Below are 17,290 nucleotides of genomic sequence, written 5' to 3'. Positions count from 1 at the left end.
ACACATTTTACCATCCTCCAGTGCAGAAGCAGCAAGCATCTCAAGTGCAAAAGAGGAGCAGGTTTCGCATTGACAAGTGTTCACACCCTATCAGGATAGAGGAAAGCTTTGCAGATCCAGTAAACGATAGGCTGTGGTTAAGAGCTTTAGATTTTACAACACATTGTTGGAGCGAAATGGCCTTTCATTTGCCAAGTGGGAATCACTTGCATATGGTACGGGGATAGTCTTCTGTTAGGAAGCACCTTTGAACAAAATGCTTGTAAAACATTAAAGGATTGTGTAGGACAGTCTTGAAAGGTCTGGATTTAACTTACACGATTTTCGCTGTAATTGCATCGCATTACTCCTCTGCAAATGTAAATATTTCTTTCTTTTGTGTCAGGGATTATTAGGCTTGTCTGCTAAAGTGTCTGAGGACAGATTGCAGAGCAGCGTAATAAAAATTTGTTAGTCCTTGGCTTCAGTTGAACAACTGAACAGCAACCATTTCATTTTGCTTCAGAATTATATTATTTTTTTGTACATGGAAACTGTTGGAAGACAAAATAACATTAAGTACAATATTTCATGATGTCAGACATGAATCTGAGTTTATTTTGGGAAAAACTTTGTTCATCACTGAGGAGAATTTGCAAAAATTAGTGGAAATATTACCCTGTGGTGTTTTACGTAACAGTGGCATTGATTCATACTACGTAATATATAAAATTATTTAGTTTACCGTACAACGTGTAATTATTCCACAAATTAAAGTTCAATGGATTCATTAAGTTCACAGAGTTCAGACGACGTAACATTTGACATTTGATTTGTAATAATCTGTCTGTATAACTTCTTTCAGATCGAACAAAAGTGACATTATCTCTAAGCCTGACTTTCATTTGAATCAAAAGCTATGGGCAGTTCACTGAGGAACAACATCACACCCATGAATCAAGGCTAATGAAATGTGTAGGTTTTGTTTTGAGAGTCCCTTGGATACTTTACAGTCAAGAGTTTGTCATCACCCAGAATTCCCAAAAACTCTCTGCACTCTGCATTTAATCCAAACAAAGCCCACGTATTCTCAGCATGCCAAGATTGCTTTCGGCTGGAAAGGTGCTTATTCTCTCTGGTTATTCACGTTTGGCATTAATCACCACGTCCCACACGACTGTCACCGCTGTTGCCAAGAGGCTCTTGTTCAGTCTCCGTCAAAGGTTGTGTACCTTTAGGGTTCAATGCGTGGAATCAAGGGAGTTTTTCTGTGGATACAGTAGCTGTTGAGAACAGAAGAATGAGCGGTTTTGGTTGCGCTTGGATATTGTAGCGCAAGTCAACATGTGTGGATCAGGGACGGATTATGATGTTGGCATGCTCTGGGCACGGATGGGGCCCATTACAGGACGTGTTCTTGCTTTCAAAACAGACGGAGCTCAACAGAACTGAACAGAAGGTGCATTTAAATGGGGCATTAGCTTTCATATACTGTTGCAAATGTAACACTCAAGATATTTGTCCAGTGCGATGCTCTGTGACGGACGAAGATGTCCGTTTAGTGACAGTACCATTTAAAAGTTTGAGGTCAGTAATGTTTTTAATGTTTTTGAAATAAGTCTCTCATGATGACCAAAACTGCATGTATTTTTTTCCTTTTTTTTGTAACAGCATAAAGGTGTTTCCAGTGGAAGCCTGTTTTCGCCACTGAATAAAAAATAAAAAAAGGTAATTGAGACTTTTTATCTCACAATTCTGAGATTTATTCTCGCAATTGCGAGTGTATGTCTCGCAATTCTGTCTTTTTTACTCAGAATTGTGAGATAGAAACTCTCAATTGTGAGTAATAAAGTCAGAATTCTAAAATATAAATCACAATTCTTACTTTTTTCTCTGAATTGTGAGAAAGTCGCAATTATGAGTAATAAACTCAGAATTGTGAGATATAAATTCGCAATTCTGACTTTTTTCTCAGAATTGTGAGGTAGAAACTCGCAATTGTGACTGTTTTCACAGGATTGAGATAGAAACTCGCAATTGTGAGTATTCTCACAATTCAGAGAAAAAGGTCAGAATTGCAAGTTTATATCGCACAATTCTGACTTTTTTCTCTAAATTGTTAGAAACTCACAATTGTGAGTAATAAAGTCAGAACTGTGTGATATAAATTCGCAATTCTGACTTTTGTCCCAGATTAAAATGTAAGTCAGAGCTGTTTAAATTAAAAGAAACTTGCACTGACTTATTTTAAAATATATCAATGTTTTTGTTTTGTCTCAGGATGCACACCGGTAATGTTTTTTCTAAAACACGTTTATAAAAATTACTTAAATGTCCTAATTGAACTATGGTCTAATCCTGGCTTAGTCTAAGTCCTGTCTGTGAAACCAGGCCTAAATCTCACAATTCTGACTTTTTTTCTCAGAATTGTGAGAGAAACTCGCAATTGTGAGTTAAAAAGTCAGAATTGTGTGATTTAAAATTTAGGCCTGGTTTCATAGACAGGGCTTAGACTAAGCCAGGATTTTAAAGTCAGAATTCTGAGATATGAACTTGCATTTTTGAGAAATTAAAGCCGAGAATCTGAGCAAAAATCTTGTCGAGCACCTCGACCGGTCCCGATGTTTGGCGCAGATTATCTGGTAATGCGAGGAAGCAATTCTTTAGCAGTTGTGAGTGGAATGGGGAAATGTAGCCCCGCCCCTATGTTAATTGCGTTAAATATTTTTAACACGTTAACCTGAAAAAAAATAATCGCCTGCGTTAATGCTAATTTTGACACCACTATACTATACATATTCATATAGAACAGTGGTTCTCAACTCCAGTCCTCGGGGCCCACGGCTCTGCACATTTTGTATATCTCCCTCATTTAACGCACCTGATTCAGATCATCAGCTCGTTAGGAGATCCATGAACTAAACTGAGTGTGTCAGATTTAGAAACATACATATGTATAGTATGAATATTCATTGTTTTGATTGTCACGTGACTTACCAGAGAACCACTGATATAGAACATACTTTTTTAGAAGAAACCTACTCAGAGAGTATGCGACTTCGGTATTTTTCTTATGCTACGGGTCTAGTAAATATGAACCCACAGCAGCTCATCGGGGCCCCCTGCTGGTCTGGTGCCTGGCAGGTCTGTGGGTTGAATCCATCTGTGTGGGTGGAGACAGAATATTTGAGCTTCAACAGGCGTAGAGAAGTAGCTCTCCTCAGATGGAGCCGTCATCCTACATTTATCCTTTGCCGTTCCCACAGACGTGGAAGTGTGGCAGATGAGATAACATGGCTAATGCGCATACATGTGACCCACATCATTTTGGTGTAATCCAGTACAGTAATCACTCTTTAAATATACTTGAATAAACTATAATTTCCTCAATGACAGGCTGTATAGAACGCTTGGCCTCCACAACAACCATATTATCTTTGACAGTTTCAATCTACAGTATTAATATCCCATCTCCGGCAGCCCGCTGGTTTTTCTGCATTTCCCAAGCTGAGGTTTGAACTTTATCCTTTATGTTCAAACAGGCTTCTGGAACTCTGAAGCTGATGAGAAAGGCACCACGGGCGTTTTGGGCTGAATAAGCAGCATGAAGGCTAGAAGCTAAAGCTAGTGAAAGGTATTGCTGTGGTTTTGAAGAGGAGTTGAAAATTACATGGGTTACCATGTAATTTGAACACAAGGAGACTTTGGTCCACTCTTTTTCCTGTGGGTTGAACGCTTTGTGCTGCTTTGAACACACCTGTGGCCTGTTGAGTGGGCCTTGTTTTGGAGGAAACAAGTCCGATATGCTTGTCGTTTAACCTGGCCTATGCACTTACCTCAGCTTGACAAAAAATGTCAACTGAAGCAGCTATTTATATAACTAGAACAATCAAACCCTGTCACATCGTGGTACAAACACACACTACCTCAGTCTGCATGCTTCCGTTTCTGCTGTTTGCTTTGTGCTGTGTGAATGAATGTCTACGGGCAAATTCAATAAGCATGGCTATTTCTAAAACAGAGAAATAAAGATTTCAAGGTCCACATCCTTGTTCCTTTTTTCTTTGAAAAGGCACACAGAAGAGTGGTTTGTGCACGTACTTCGTGCCTTCAAGCTCTCCCCTCCTTCACAGATTTAGTTAAAGTATCTCTTTGTATAAAAGGGAGATGTGGTAATTTCAACCGGTTTCATCAGTTGTTTGAGGGAATTGTTAGCGTGTTGGAATCATTGGCACTTTCTCAACTACATTTAGTCATCTGATAGTAAACTGGAAGCATCTGTTGGCTTGTATTTAAATCACATCTCTGATATGCTTTTTTTTTTTAAGCAGTTCTGAGTTTGTTTTGTTAATGTATATAATGTGTATTTTAGTTTCCATATTTTAAAAGTCAGAATGAAGTTATTAAATGAAATATTGATATATGTACACATGATCATGAGTGAAAAGAATGAACACTCAAAAAAATGCTGGGTTATTTTTTTTTTTACAACCAAATGCTGAGTATATCCTGTTGGGTCATTTTATTGGGTTATTTTTTTAAATTGTTTTACCCAGGTGTTGGGTAGTTTTTCTGCACTCTAAAAAATGCTGGGTTATTTTTTTTTTCACCCAAATGCTGGGTTCAGCTTGTTGGGTCATTGTATTGTTTTTTTTTTGTTTTGTTTTTTGTATTTTACCCAGGTGCTGGGTAGATTTCCTGCTCTCTAAAAAATGCTGGGTTATTTTTTTGTTAACCCAAATGCTGGGTTCAGCTTGTTGGGTCATTTTATTGGCTTATTTTAAATATTTTTACCCATGTGCTGGGTAGTTTTTCCGCACTCTAAAAATGCTGGGTTATCTTTTTCACCCAAATTCTGGGTTCAGCTTGTTAGGTCATTTTATTGGGTTATTTTTAACATTTTTACCCAGGTGCTGGGTAGTTTTTCTGCACTCTGAAAAATGCTGGGTTATTTTTAACCCAAATGCTGGGTTCAGCCTGTTGGGTCATTTTATTGGGTTATTTTTTAACATGTTTACCCAGGTGCTGGGTAGTTTTTCTGTAATCTAAAAATGCTGGGTTATATATATTTTTTTTACCCAAATGCTGGGTTCATCTTGTTGGGTCATTTTACTGGGTTATTTTTAATATTTTTACTCAGGAGCTGGGTAGTTTTTCTGCATTCTAAAAAGTGCTGGGTTATTTTTTTTTAACCCAAATGCTGGGTTCAGCTTGTTGGTTCATTTTATTGGGTTATTTTAAATATTTTACCCAGGTGTTGGGAAAACATCTGTGGTCTCACATTATTTCCTTTTTTTTTTTTTTTTTAAGTGGTCATCAAATGCAAAGTTCACCTTTACATGTTGTTTAAACACAAATGTGTGTTGGCAGTGTATGTACACAAACACCCTATAATGATAAAAATCCATCCAGTGGTTATTATTTAATCTGTAAAAATAATTTCCCCTTTTTCAAATCAAGCCATTCTCAGCATCTTGTCTGTGTGACGTTACACCGACAGAGGCCGCTCCCACGATAGATTGGTCTTACCTTCGACCCGCCCTAATGAGCTGTAACAGTATGATTCAGCATTGAACAGCATGAACAGCATTGTTTCGATGCTGGATTAGGGACGTAGACAAGAATGTCTCCTAAACGACTGAAGTGTTCTGTTACTGGATGTAATAATGAACATAGTAGCATTCGCCGGATCTACACTCAAAGCGAACGACGTCCTGGCGCCACCATGGAAGTTTGACCTTCTGCCTAATGAATGCGTGACCAGGGCTGAAACATGACACAACATCGCTATTATATGTAACAAAATTTCTGTGTGCTGTACTGACTACTACAGCAGCGATACTGATAGTGCGCCATTGTTGCATCTGTGGTCGCACTATGCGCTTGACAGGTTGAAACTTAAATGTCGGACAGACATTGGCACGAGGTAAAGCTGTTTTTGATGTAACATTTCAAACACGAATATAACAAATTATGAATATAAGACATTTAAAAAACTGGAACAGCCTATTGATAGCAGTTTTCTTCCCACAGATTTCCATTGGCTGCTCTTGCTGCTCCTGTCACATCCTAAAATCTTTACTGAATGTTTTTGAAGATTTTATGGTTGTAAAAGACTGAGTTGAGATTGAATAAAAAATATTGTATATGACCAGCGCTGGGTTGCCAAATAACCCAGAAATGGTTGTTGTTAACCCAGCATTTTTATAGAATAAGATAATATCTTGATGTAAAATGGTTGAAACCTTGTAGACGAGCTATACAGACTCCAGGTTAATTATTAATTAATATTAAAAGGTCATGTAGAAATATATAGGAAAATTTGATCATGTGTTTCAGTCCCATCAATCACTGTGTAACACTGAAAGGTCATACAATTGCACATGGCAATGTATTATATTAATTAATGTCTAAAAATCTGAAAAGATCAGCTTAAGCTGATTAATATTCATGCACTTGGTCTTTTCCATGTGGTGGTGCCACAACTTTCCCATCGTTGGCCCGTAATCTAAAACTATTTAGAGTGCCACTGGTTCAAATTTACATCTACATTTATTCATTTAACAGATGCTTTTATCCAAAGCGATTTACAAATAATCCAGTGACATACCGACCACACAGTCTGACATTTGTAATCAGAATGAATAACTTCAACCACATATTTTTTTCTGCACATAGCATTTTTTAATCACCCATCTTATAGGATGATTCAGGGTTTTTGTGCTGAAGTCGGCCTGATTTTAATCTCTACACTGTAAAAAATGTCCCTGTAAAAAAACGGTAATCTACTGGCAGCTGTGGTTGCCAGCATCTTACTGTAAAAATATAGTGTGCTACTGTTTTTGAAATTAACAGCAAAATGCTGTTTTGTCATCTACAGTATACAACTGTAATTTAGCAGCATATATCTGTTAAATTACATACTATAGTTATTTTTTGTTCATTGCCCCCTTCGATTCTGTCACTTATATTTTCTAAATGAATTCCAAGAATGCGTCCCATGAGGTGGTCCCTATATGTGGCCGTATGTTGTGTCACACATCTAGGCATGTTGGGAGTTGCGATGACTCTAATTAGATTCTGTCATGGTGGTCTGGGCAAGTTGGTAAAAAGTCACGCGTCTACACTTAATTTCAACGACAAGTAGCACTAAAGGAACCGTTCTGTTATGCGGCCACAGCTGTGCGTGTTCAGACCACACAGTGACTGAAACAAAACAATGCACCTTTATCTGTCCGTCACAGGCACAGTGACTCGAGTCTGCACATGCAGTGACCTGAAAGTCAACATATAGATCATACACATTATAGATATGTAAACCTAAAAATAATTTGATATTTGAATCCACACAATGTTATTCATTGAGTTAAAGAATTTCTCTGTCAGTCATCAGTCTTAATGGTCTGCTTTGTATGTTACATGTTTTTCTATTAGTGATAGTATATATACATTTTTTAATTAGCCTTTTTTTTATACATATATATATAATTTAAGCTTTGTTTCAAATTTTAAGTTTGAGTAATTTAGGTGTTTGCTTTTGTCATTTTTATTTGTTTTTGTATAGTATTTATTACATTTTAATTAGCCTTTATTTTTATATTTAATTTTTTTTTTTTTTTTTGGATTAAGTTTTAGTCATTTTGGTGTTTGCTTTAGTCATTTTTATATGTTTTCGTATAGTATTTATTAAATTTTTTAATTAGCCTTTATTTTTTATATTTTAAGCTTTATTTCAGATTTTAAGTTTTAGTCATTTTGGTGTTTGCTTTTGTCTTTTTTATACGTTTTTGTATAGTATTTATTAAATTTTTAATTAGCCTTTATTTTTATATTTTAAGCTTGGCTTCAGATTTTAAATTTGAGTCATTTTTGTGTATATGCTTTTGTATTTTTATATGTTTTTGTATAGCATTTATTACATTTTTAATTAGCCTTTATACTTATATTTTAAGCTTTGTTCCAAATTTAAATTTTAGTAATTTTGGTGTTTGCTTTTGCCTTTTTTATACGTTATTGTATCATATTTATTACATTTTGAATTACCCTTTACTTTTATATTTTAAGTTTTGTTTCAGATTTTAGATTTTAGTAATTTAGCTATTTGCTTTCTGTCAAGTTTTTTTAATACTTCTATTTAGTTTTAACACATTTTTATTTCAGTGTAGGTTTTAGTTATTTTGCTATGTGCTTTTCTGTTATTTCTATTTAACTTTTTAATATTTCTATTTAAGTCTTTTGTAATTTTAGTTCTTTAACTTATTTTATTATAGTTAGTTTTCAAGGAAACATTTCTATTTTTTAAAGTTTGTTCATCTAATATTTATATTTTATTTCATTTCAGCTTTATTACAGTTAATAAATGTTATTTATTTCTTTTTTAAATAGTTTTAGTTTTAGTTAAAAGAGCAGCCATAGCTATTTGTATTGCTCATATTTGATGGAATAGAAACTGTTAAAAAGAATTAGAAGTTCCCTACTGACAAGAACCCACTTAAAAAACTGATATGAATTTGGTAATTGGCTATTTTACCTCAATTTGTTTGTGCTATGTGCTATTTTGTGCTTATTATAGCCTTGTGTTGTTAGCTTAGCAATAGTTAATATCAAACTTAAACTGAAACCAAACTATAGCCACCTGTATTCTTCGAAAGTACAAAAACAATACTTTTTTGACTTCAATATAGTTTAATATCTTAAAGTTTTAATCCAGTCTGGATTGGTAAAGTGAAGTTGTGTCTTGTGGAGCACATACTGCGATGGTATCACATTTCACAACAGAGGATCCGGAGCTCTGTGTTTGGGAATGGAGTGCTGCTTCCTTTTAAGGACGATGGAGCACAGCAGGCCCTCCTCCTCCTACTCCTCCTCCTCCTCACAGATGCCATTTCCTGAGTGTTCGCATTCTTCTGGCTCTCTGTGTCGCTGTGATTTTAGGAGAAGAGTGGGATAAATATTACGCGAGTGATGTAAGGGTCCACAGCCCACGCATCCCAACAACGTCATTGCCACTTCCTGTCCCGGTCAAACGTTCAGTTTGGATAACTCAGGAGAAAAACATCTGAAGGTCAGAATGCAGGGAAGGAGTTATGGTTAGTGTGTCACCATGTCTGATACTGTCACTTTTTTAAAAGAAATGTTTTACGGAGCAACAGTTTGGTATGAATATGCTTACTTCCCTACTATATCCCTGCTGTAAAAAACAGCTAAAACCAGCCTAAGCTGGTTTAATTTATAAAACATTAAGTGAACAGTACACGGATGACCTGTACTGCTTCTGCCGAGAAGTGTGCATAAGATGGACATTTCACTATCCCATGAAGTGGAGTTGCGGTACATCCAGATCTCATTCAAACTATACACATTCATACATATCTTTCATCAGGTCACAAAGTTCGTTTCTCATCAAATGTACTCAGACAGGATGCGATTTCGGATGCACCTATTATGTTTATAGCAACTCTTCTGAACAATAACACATCTGGTTTAATGATACAGACATTTAAAGGTAACTTTTTCACCCCCTTGAGTATGGAGACTTTTTTCAGTTTTTTTTTTTAAAACTTTTTTATTTGAATTTGCATTAAGTTCCTCACACAAAGTTTTCGTATGTCTTCAATAGACTTGAGTTGTTGTGTGTACAGTTTTGATAATATTTTTTTAAGATAATATAAGGTTAAATACCAGTTCAAATGGTAAACCAGTTTGAAATATGCACAGTGTCAAACAACGGCAAACCGGTACCAGTACGTTCACATGGGGCACCGGTGTCGACCAGGGTTGCCAGGTTTTCACAACATAACCCACCCAATTGCTACTCAAAACTTGTAAAAAGTAGCCCAATCGCATTTCGAGGGGAGTCCGCCAGTAAAAATTGCATTCCAGGGGGTAAAATACACATTTTTGGTGGGGTTACCCTGGTAAAATTAGCATTTCACCGGCTCAAAATTACGTTATTGGGGTCGCTTCAACCCACGGACATGAAAAACAACCCACGGCAACAGTGGTAAAGTAGCCCAATTCCACTGGAAAACCGCAGACTTGGCAACACTGGTGGCAACTTGATGGAGGGTGTGTCTGAAGCTTGGTGCTGATGCGACTGTCATACTGGCAACAGCAAATCACTTTACTTTTCTGGTGTTGCATGAATGTGATTGGCTAGCATCTGCACTAGGGTATCTGATTGGCTGACACCTGTGTTGGCACTTAAAAAGTTGAAAGTGTGAAGCAATGCAACACATCCACAATACAGTTCGGCAACGCATGACATCACCAATTAATATTTTTTTGGGGATTTTGCAATTTTTCCTTGAAGGGACAGTAGAGATAGAACAGGAAGCAAGTGGGAGAGAGAGAGAGGGGTTGGGATTGGGAAAGTTCCACAAGGCAGGATTCAATCTCAGGACACCCAAATCGCAACTGGGCCATATGTCAGGACGCTGCCCAAAAGGCTATCGTCGCCGACACGCCACCAATTCAAAGTACATAAGAAGCGTTAACGGCGAAGCCCCGTGTGAATGCACCATACAAGTGGCTAAGCAACGTAGATAGTGTTGTCAGTTGAGCGGGGTTGGTTACTTTTAAAACTATTAATAATGCACAACTAATTAAATAATTGGGAAATAACCCAACTGTAACCACCTGTTAGCAGAAGCCAGAGAGGAGAAAAAACTGTAGCAGGCAGAGCAAGATGACTGTTCACAATATGTGAAATGCGGAAGAAAATCTAAATACTGAATACTGGTGGTTGGGGGTTTACATGAATATATTACTGAGAGGAACTGACAGTCTTCAGCAAAGTTTAGATGGTATTTTCTTTTCATTGTACCTCTGTAGAATACATGCTAATGCAGTATTTAAAAGCACAGCACTGTTTACAGCTGTAACCAAAGAAACACTGTATTGCTGTTGTTCTATAAGTGCCACCTGCTGTCAGAGAGTGAATTTGTGTTCTCATTCAGCCCGTCTGCTGTTTTTTTACGCCTGTTCGATTCCAAAGGTTTTTGATTCTTTTTTGGTTCTTGTTTTTTTTTTAGATTGGAGGAACCAAATTTTACCATGACTGTTTGTAAAAAGTAGCATTTTCATAATATGAAGCTTTATTTGCAAAAATTTTGATTGATTTCAAATTGTAATTTTGTCTGCATTGCCCATGAAATTAGTCATAGCCCACAACTCAGCAGTGATTATAGTAAAGCTGCATTTGACAGTGTATAACAGCTACAGTCTCATCCATATCACTATAAAATATAGCATTTTGTGTAGAATTCAAATGGCTCCGATATGTTTTATGGTCTGCGCCAATTCACGCACATGTTCTGGTCCGTGCTATCATCTCTAGATGGCGGTTTGCGTCCCAACGGAAAGCATATTTACATTGCCTGAATCGCTTCCTATCCCCTGTAAAGTGAAATGAACAGAAAATACAAATTCTGTAAACCAAGTGACCCATTTCAACCGCGGTTTCAGCGTATATTTGTAGTGTAGGGGACGGGATGCTTCAGATTCTAGAGAGCGTTTGATTGGACAGAAAGTTTGATGTGAAGCTGAAGTGCAGGGTGATGTCATCAAAATCATTGATCCATATTGTCAGAAGTTAGAGACTGTAAGTTTTGAATGCTTGAATGCAAATACTTGTAACTGTTTTGGAGCACACTAGCTTATAGATAACCGTAAGGCTAACATATCCAATATTCATACCCTTATTCCTCAGCTGGGATCATTTAGAGCCCTTTGAAGCTGCATTTAAACTGCATTTTGGACGTTCAAACTCGCGGGCACCATTAAAGTCCACTATATGGAGATAATACCTGAATTGTTTTCCTCTAAAAATTTCTTTACGACTGAAGAAAGAAAGGCCTGAACATCTTGGATGTCAATGGGGTGAGTACATTATCTGTAAATTTTTGTTCTGGAAGTGAACTACTCCTTTAAAAGCCTCTAGTATAAATGTAATTAAACAAGCAACCGGCACAATCCTTCAAAATTCTCTTTTTAAGTTCCCCAGACGAAAGAAAGTCATGAATTTGAAATGACGTGAGGGTGAGTACATTTTTTTTTTAGTTAAACTGTTTCTTTAAGAAGACATGAATCAGTGCTTGAACATGTAGACAGGACATGATGATAAACATGATTATAATGATGACGGCGATGATGGTGCAGTTATGCGACCTCATTGGGAGGCCACAGAGCGAGGCCGGTGTGTATGTGCGCATTTCTCTTTATATGCATGTGAGGATAAACAAGTTTGATACAAAGTTGCCCAAAGACCGGCTGCAGTACAGATTAGAGGTTGTGTGGTTTTCTGGTTGACTGGATTGTTTCTCATCTTTAGCTGTTTCCTCTCTGACAGAACTTCTATGTCTTATCTCAGTGCCACAGCCTTTCATGAATCTTTATATAGCTCCGTTGCCATGGGCATCGCTGTGGATACACAGCCTGACGCTAACCAAGAAGAACGACAGAAAGATATTTGAGAGGAAAGACACAGTTCAGACCAAAACCACTAAAAGGTTAGGTGAATATCCATGCTTTTGCATTAAATCTGTGTCTAACAGTAATAGAAAGTTAATTTTAGCATAGCTATTGGTTGCAGCCTCAGGAAACTCTATTGTCAGAGAAAAATAGTGGGTAACAATCTCCTGTCCTGGCAGGCCTTGGACCGTCGGGGCCGGATAATTATGTTTGTTTGCCGAAGTCTTTGTTTACTATACCATTACCAGAACAAACCGCTAAACCGTCCAACCATGGGAATCACAAGGGAGGTTTTTGAAGTCAGTATCCCGGCTATTCAAGTCAAAACATGACCGTTGGAAAATCCATCTTTAGTGTTTTAGAAACAGCTGCTGGTTCAACATAGTTTAGATTTGAAATACCAGCTGGTAGGGAACTGACTGGGCTGGTAGACCTTCTTAGACCAGTAAGAAGCCAGCTAACAGGTTCCAAAAACCAGTTGGACTTTAATCTGTTTTGTTTTGCTGCATGACCACTGATAGTTTTTCTTAATCATCAATTGCCTAGAAAGCAAAATTAAAAGTTCTGTCATTAATTACTCATCATGTCGTTCCAAACCTCTAAGACATTCGTTCATCTTCCGAACACAAATTAAGATATTTTTGATGAAATCCAAGAGCTTCATAGACATAGACATTGCATAGACAGCAACACAACTGACACGTTCAAAGCCCAGAAAGTTAGTAAGGACATTGTTAAGCAGAATGTACATACGTATGTAATACTACTACTACTAAAATGATTAAAACCGTATTTTGAAGGAATAATCATATATTTCTTAATAGTAAATTTATAAATAGTAAAACTTTTATTTGCCAAAAAGACTTGAATTTTTATTAATTAAAAGACAAACGAAATTAATTCATTTTATAATCAGAAAAATGCAAATACACAACACAGAATTTCTGTGGAAAAAATTCACAAGGCTATTGTAAGAATAAATGAAATTTGTTTTTATTATAATTAGACATGTTAGAACACAGAATTTGGTAACAATAAAACAGAAGGTGGCCAAGAATAAAACATTTCGTAGGGCCCTAAGCATGTAACTTTTGTTAAACTTTTAATACATTGATGTTAAAGATTTTAATTAATCAGACATTCTTTTTGATTAATACACTATAATTTAAATAGGATTAAAAAGGAGGCCTGAAAAATTAAAACAGAGGGGAAAAAACAGAATTCAGAAAAATGAAAATGGAATTTGGAAAAAAAAAAAAAATGAAACAGAATTTCGGAAAAAATAAAACGGATTTCATAGGGCCCTACTTTATTCAACAGCTTCTTTGAACCATTCATGTCACATGGAGGATTTTATTGATGTCCTCACCTCCTTTTCCGAACCTTAAACGTGTCAGTTGTGTTCCTGTCTATGCAGGGTCAGAAAGCTCTCGACATGACATGGGGGTGAGTAATTACTTTCAGATTTTTCATTTTTGGCTGAACTATCGCTTTAACACTAAGTAACCACATGAGTTAAGATGAACATTTAAAAGTGATACATTTGTGTTTTTTTTGTTGTGGTACAGATCTTATGTGAACTTTAGTAACCCACTTGCTTCTGAGCGACAGAGATAGCGAGTGAGGTAGGCCTGCATTTATTCTGTGTAGCTCACAGATGAAGGCGCTGGATGTCATCCAGTTCTATGGAAGTTAAGTGGCCACAGATAAGTTGAGAGCAGGCATAATACTCTCCTTACAATCAGGCCACTCTAAAGCGAATTGCCCCCCGGTCGTCCCCGTGGGCACAATAAGGCCTTTTACATTTCCTGAACACGCACTGGCACACATGATAACTCACTGATTGAATTAGCTCACTGCCATACGACTTCCTGTACGGAAAGCGGATGAGTTTGAAATTCTTATATCTTATGGCAACAGAGTTTCATAATTTCACCTCTCAGCAAATATCGAGGGAATCGTTGTGCAATACTTCATGACATCACCGCGCCCTTTTGCCAAAAACAAAATTGTTATCGAAACGAGGCAAACCATTCCTGATAATCTTGACAATTCACTGTGAACCTCCACACCTTCATTGTGAATCCTGTGAGTACAATGCAATCTGTGACTGTCACGTTTCACACACTATTAACAGGCCACAGACATCCTGAAAGACATCTCGCTCTGAAATACTGAAGTGTGCTTAGTCATAACAGAGAAATGATGACTCAACATGCTGTTGATATTTTTCATCACTTCAGTCAACCACTATATATACGTCGAAATGTATATTATTGATTGTTGCTTTTTGTTTGTTTGGTTTTATTAATGGTTTAAGTTAATGTTGAGGGTTATTGACTGACCACTCACTCTGGGCTGTTTTGCTTCCTCCCCTCCAAACTATTATCACATACTTGACCTCCACAGGTCAGGAAAAGGGAAATCGAAAGCAGGGTCACATTCTAACAGAGAAGCAAGATATTATGCTGACCGTCTGATACTTTTGAGAGGAAATCAGTTATGCTGACCCTTCAAGCAATTGCTTTACATCCTGTCGTGCCATACTGAGATGGTGAGTTTTAAATGTATATGAATTTATTCATTTTCATATGTGTGTGTGTCAACATCAGCCCCTGTAATGATATGATTGTTCATCTTGTGCAACTTTTTCTCTATCTGCTCTCTTTTCTTTGCTGAAAGATATGCCCTGGAGACGTTGGATCACATATCCTGTGTGTGTGTGTGTGCGTAGTGTCATGGAAGTGGAACTGAGAGCGTTGTGCTTTAATAAGCGCTCTGCTGTATCGTGTGACCTCCTGGTCATGGCCCCAGGGACCTCCATTCTCATTACAAACATCATCCATGGTGCTTTGCCACAGATGGGGGCAAGTTTAACATTTCAAATTCGCCATCAGACAGTATATACAAGCCAGGACGTTATGAAATCTTCTTTCATTCTTTGAAAGCAACTGATTATTCTCTGTGAAGTAGAAGGGATATGTAGTAACCACATAAATAGTTCCATTTAAACATGTCTGAGCATTTTCTGGATATTTTAAAACCCTGCATGAGTCATGTCTTAAATTTCTGATTTCCTTTGCTGATTGATGAATTGCACCATTATCAGACTGTGTTATATCATCTCTGAATAAACAAGTCTGCTCTTAGTGTCTGCGTATTTTGTTGTGCCTTCAGGTGCAAAGATGTTTCATTGTTTTTGCTACTTCCTGTTACTCTGTTGAGTGCTTATGCTGTTTTTGTAGTGGTTTGACCTCACAGTTTCACATTTTCACAGAGGTTGTGAAGAGAAGTACTCATTCTTGTACTGTAATTGTTAGATTTAATAGTGAGTTTTCTGTATAGACAATTAAAAAGTAGAATATGAAATCCATATGCAGCTGGTCTGAGTGGGATAGGATGAGTGAAATATCAGTCTAAAATATTGCTGTTTGTTGTTATGTATTTACAAAATAGGATTTGATATACCTGAACATAAGATCATAAATTCAAAGCCAGACCTTTCTATCCAAGAACTCTTTCAAAAATATAAACCGTTTACAAGCAAAACAAGTCTTAATGTACAAAACTCTGGATGAATTGACTTTTCCAGGCCTAGAAGTGAAAATGTTGAAATCCCAGATATTTCCAGGTTTTCCATGACTGTGAATGTCCAACTAAGAGTACAAACATGAGGAAGATGAACTGAAGGAGATGAAGACAGAATACGCAGAAGAGGAAGAGCAAGACATTTCTTATTAAAGAATCAAGACAAAATGTTCCGCCAGTGGCCCACGTGGTTATAGGGCAGCTAAACAACTGGACTGTGGAAAGCCAATTTAACATCTGTTCTTTTAAACTAACTAATATAGTCATATCTAAGTATTAGCCTGCTTATTTTATTAAATTATTCATTAGATGCTAGTACTTATTTCATTGGTACTTGTCACTTTCCCAATTCAACAATTCTAGTGTTGCTAATAACAAATAGCAAACTTTTGCAGTTGACCCTTCGCAAACAGTTTGATTGACAGGCGATTTGACCAATCATAATGCAGAATTCAACATTTTGTCAGACAAACAAATTAAACAGCAGAGTAGATTAACTTTGCTGGACTTAAACTTGAAAAAATGTGCATACTGACATCTTTCCGTGGTTAAAATAAAATACGTTCTGATGTTCATTCACGTTTATCTCATGCTTTAAGTAAATAAGAAAAGACCATCAGTTCATGTGTCGATTGATCTAATAAGGCAATAAAGTGACCTGTCATGACACATTAAAGAGCCACGAAATGGTATTTATTGTTTGAATTTCTTAAAAATTACAACTTTTTAAAGCTAAGTCTTGTATTGACGCATTGTCAGTTTCCTCTTTGCTCCGCAATGTATTTTTCACTGCGTGAGAATGTATAGTGTGAGAGCTGCATTGTTTGTCAGACATAGCAACAGTAACTAAGGAAGGTGAGTTTTTACATAGGGTCAATTGAATATGGGGGTCTGAAGTTGAAGTAGAATTTCAGCTAGTATTATTCCAGTTATTACTTAGTTTATTCCAGGTATTACTTAGTTTACAGTTACTAGTGTCTATTTTTGTATTAGCAGTAGCTATTTATGACATACTAGTATCTATTCCATTTGTTACTAGTATAATTATAAGTAGCAATGGAATAGTTACTGGACAGTGACAACAGAATATAAGTACTAGTATCTAATAAGTTGACAGTGATTGTTAATTAAATAGACGTTGGTTGCTATTTAAACAAGTGCAGTTATCTATTAAATATAGCTAGTGAAAATAAAAAAATATACTTGTCACAATTGGATTAGGTACTGGTTATTATACATAATTATACGTAAC

General features: G+C 36.6%; 1 long non-coding RNA gene across 2 annotated transcripts; it reads left to right on the top strand.

Annotated features, from left to right (window-relative positions):
* The first annotated feature begins 8,873 nt into the window (after positions 1 to 8,873).
* On the top strand, positions 8,874 to 15,543 carry LOC127172277 (uncharacterized). 2 transcript variants are annotated; one of them, XR_007828613.1, is made up of 3 exons: positions 8,874 to 9,043; positions 14,860 to 15,004; positions 15,133 to 15,543. It is a non-coding gene; the product is annotated as an uncharacterized LOC127172277 (long non-coding RNA). The 2 variants fall into 2 exon arrangements; XR_007828612.1 differs by having other exon boundaries at positions 8,874 to 9,068.
* The last annotated feature ends 1,747 nt before the right edge of the window (positions 15,544 to 17,290 follow it).

Source organism: Labeo rohita, chromosome 10 (assembly GCF_022985175.1).
Source record: "Labeo rohita strain BAU-BD-2019 chromosome 10, IGBB_LRoh.1.0, whole genome shotgun sequence".
NCBI classification, from domain to species: Eukaryota; Metazoa; Chordata; class Actinopteri; order Cypriniformes; family Cyprinidae; genus Labeo; species Labeo rohita.
The sequence above is the reverse complement of the archived record's forward strand: the minus strand, read 5'-3'. Positions and strand labels throughout refer to the sequence as shown.